The 3,425-nt window shown below is 42.7% G+C and overlaps 1 protein-coding gene across 2 annotated transcripts in view; it reads left to right on the forward strand.

Annotated features, from left to right (window-relative positions):
• Positions 1 to 3,425, forward strand: part of Znf260 (zinc finger protein 260) — a 59,217-nt gene that overhangs the window by 5,007 nt on the left and 50,785 nt on the right. Inside the window, exon 2 of one of the 2 annotated variants that reach the window (XM_021166620.2) lies at positions 1,247 to 1,346. The exons of the other annotated variant lie outside the window; for it this stretch is intronic. The gene's annotated coding sequence lies outside the window, so the exon portion shown is untranslated. The remainder of the gene's footprint in view (positions 1 to 1,246; positions 1,347 to 3,425) is intronic. 2 annotated transcript variants of the gene reach the window in all.

A 3,425-nucleotide genomic window follows, 5' to 3' on the forward strand; every position in this document is an offset into this window, starting at 1 on the left:
TCTCTCTCTCTCTCTCTCTCTCTCTCTCTCTCTCTCTCTCTCTGCGTGCGCACAGGCTGAACCTCACCACGTAGCTGAGAATGACCTTGCACTTCTGATCCTCCACTCTCCTGAGTGCCTGCCCATATCAGTTTATTTCTCTCTTTCCGTTGTGTGTGTGTGTTTACATGTGTGCATGTCTGTTTTTCAGTGTGTATACTTGTTCTTCATGTGTGTGAGCCTGTATGGATGGGTGAGGTGCATGTGCACAGGAGTGTTCATGCATATGGGTTGGCATGAATGTGGAGGTCCTACATTGATGTCAGGAGTCACCATCATCCGTCGATTTCCCACCTCACTAATTAAGACGGGGTCTCAGTCACACACACAGCTCTTAGACAGTCTTGTGTTTCTAACCATCTGGCTCCCAAGATCTCTTCTCTGCTCTTCGAAGCTGGAATTACAGGCAAGCCATTATGCCCACTTGACAGGTAGAGATTCTGGGAATCCAACACCCATCTTCACGTTTGCCGGCACAGGTACTTTAAGCACTGAGCCCTTTCCCTGTCCCTCTATTTGCTTTTTTTTTTTTTTTTTTTGAGACAGGTAGCCAAGTCTGGCCTCAAACTCTCCATCCTCCTGCCTCAGTTTCCCAAGTTGCTACTATTAGAAACATGCTACCACACCTGACTTAAAATGTTGTTGAGGCTGGGCGGTGGTGGCACACGTCTTCAATCACAAGTCTCGGGAGGTAGAGGCAGGCAGATCTCTGAGTTCGAGGCCAGCCTGGTCTACAGCATGAGTTCCAGGACAGCTAGGCCACACAGAGAGACTGCCTCAGAAAACAAAACAAATCCCCCACTGTGGTTGACAGTGAAATGATAGGCAGCAGTTTGACTTCAGTTGGGAGCAAGGGCACCTTGATACCCGCTCGAAAATCATGTTCAGATGGCCAGCTTGGGCAGACTCTGAAAATGGCGGTGTCATAGTTCCTCAGTATAACTTCATTTCTGAAAATAGAATACCATCTGTTACCCACATCTGAAGAACATTTTGATTTTAAGTAGAATTACGCGTTTAGTCTAAATGCCAAGTACAAGTGCTTGGCCCATCTGCTTTGTGCGCATGCGCGGAGTGGGGCGCCTTTGTGTTGTCTGCACAGTCCCGCTTCCTGTGTGCTCCGGAGACCGGAAGTTTCTCTACCCTCCAAACCTCTCTTGAGTGCTGAGGCTTCGGTCTGACTTGCAGCCGCTGCTTTGATTTGCAGAGATAACGCCTGAGTCCTGAATTGCTTTACTCATTGCAAGTTAAAAATCTACAGTTCAAACAAAAACCCTGGGTGTCTGAGAAGAAGCATCAATCTGCAGGTGAGTGAAACCTTTATGTAGTGTTCTCAATGTCCTTATAGCTCCAGTGAGAGTTTGATGATTTATTATTATTATTATTATTTGGGATCAGCTTGTCCCCATTTGGAGGGACAGTTGTTGAAAATTCCTTAGGTCAGTGAAATTTCCAGACGTTCCCCCTGACTCTGTTTTCTTTTCCGTCACCATCTGCAGAACTCGTTGCTCTTCTAACTTCTATGTTGGGTACCAGCCCCTCTGCTTCATTTGCCGACTTAATTTTAATAATTGATACAGTATCTAGTTCCAAGGGGATCCAGGACTCTAGTGCCCTTAGGCATCTGCACTTGTGTGCAAATACGCAAATATGTAAGATAAATAAAAAAACCCTTTACATCTGTTCTGAACATATAGATTTTATTCCCTTATTATTACTCCCTGACCAATACAGTATGGCAACCATTTGCCCAGGATTGCCACTGGGTATTATTATATGTAACCTAAAAATGATTCAGCCGTTTTAACTGTATGAGAAGATATGCACAGATTGCTTGTCAATGTGCCATTTATACAAGCAGCTTAGAGCTAATAATCTAAGATACTCAAGGATGACTGTGTAGACTCTCTACCTAACTATTCGTGCTCATTTCTTTCTTTCCTTTCTTTCCGGGGTGGTGGTGGTGGTGGTAGTGTGTTTCGTTTTGTAATTTCAAAACAGGGTTTCTCTGGCTGTCCTGAAACTCAGAAACTCACTCTTTAGACCAGACTGGCCTCAAATTCCGAGATCTGCCTGTCTCTGCTGGGATTAACGGCATTCTCCACCACATCTAGCTGCTCAGTCGTTTTGAACCCTGAATTACTCTACACTGGCAACCATATGTTACTTTTTTATTGTTGTTGAAACAGGCTTTCACTTTGTAGACTTGGGTGTCCTGGAACTCCCGATGTAAACCAGGCTGGCTTCTAAGCCACAGAGATACACCCAACTTTCTGCCTCTTGAGTACTGATCAAAGATATATCATACCAGATTTGGCCACTTAAAACATACTTGTCCTTATTTGCCAGTGTTTATTAAAACTATTTTGCTTTTTTTTTTTTTTTTCCTGAGACAGAATTTCTCTGTGTAGTCCTGGCTGCCCTGAAACTCACTCTGTAGACCAGGCTGGCCTTGAACTCACAGAGATCTGCCTACCTCTGCCTCCTGAGCACTGGGATCAAAGGAGTACACCACCACCACCTTATTTTGCCTATTTTTGATTGCTCTGTCTTAGAGCAGTTAACTTAATAATATGAAAGATGGAGAAATGCTATCCCCAGCACCAATACTGCCTGTGCTTTTGGTACAACTTATATAACTGTATTAAAAAAAAAAAAAAGATTTGCTTATTTTATTTAATGTGCCTGACATGTGCACCTTTCAGGCCAGTGAGGTGGCTCGTTGGGTAAAGGAACTTGCCACAGAGCTCAGTGGCCTGGGTTTGATTTCTGAAACCTAGGTGGCAGGAGAAAAGAGACTCCTCCAAGTTGTCCTCTGACCTCCATACACAAACTGTGCATGTGTGCAAGCTCAGCACATATCACAACATTAGTATTGCCTTCTTGTTTTCTTCCCTTTTTACTTTTGCTAAAATGTTACAGTAATGTGCTTAATTAGCATAGCTTTTTATGAATGGAGTTTCTTTGTATTTGAAGAACCGGGTCTGGAAAGTGTCTTTATTCTGTTCAGTGGTTTCTTTTTTTTTTAATGTAATGTTTCCTACAACCTACTCAATACTTTTTAGACTTCTTAGATCCTACTACTGCTCCACTAAATTTCCAGTCTTACTTTATATCCTTTTGTTTCTTCCATTCTTTCTACTTGCTTCTTGCCTTTTTTTTACCAATCTGTTAAATCTTTTTTTGAAAATATTAATTTTAATTATAATTATTGTGCATGTGTGTGTGTGTGTACAGGCATGCTTCCATGGTCTGTATGAAGATCAGAACACAAGGCTGTGGAGCCTCATTCCACATGGGTTCTGGGGTCAACCTTGAGGCCAAGCATGAGAATAAAGCAGTTTACCAGTGGACGCACCTCATTTGCTCTTTTTTTTTTTTTTTTT

The sequence above is a fragment of the Mus caroli genome, chromosome 7 (genome assembly GCF_900094665.2).
Source record: "Mus caroli chromosome 7, CAROLI_EIJ_v1.1, whole genome shotgun sequence".
NCBI classification, from domain to species: domain Eukaryota; kingdom Metazoa; phylum Chordata; class Mammalia; order Rodentia; family Muridae; genus Mus; species Mus caroli.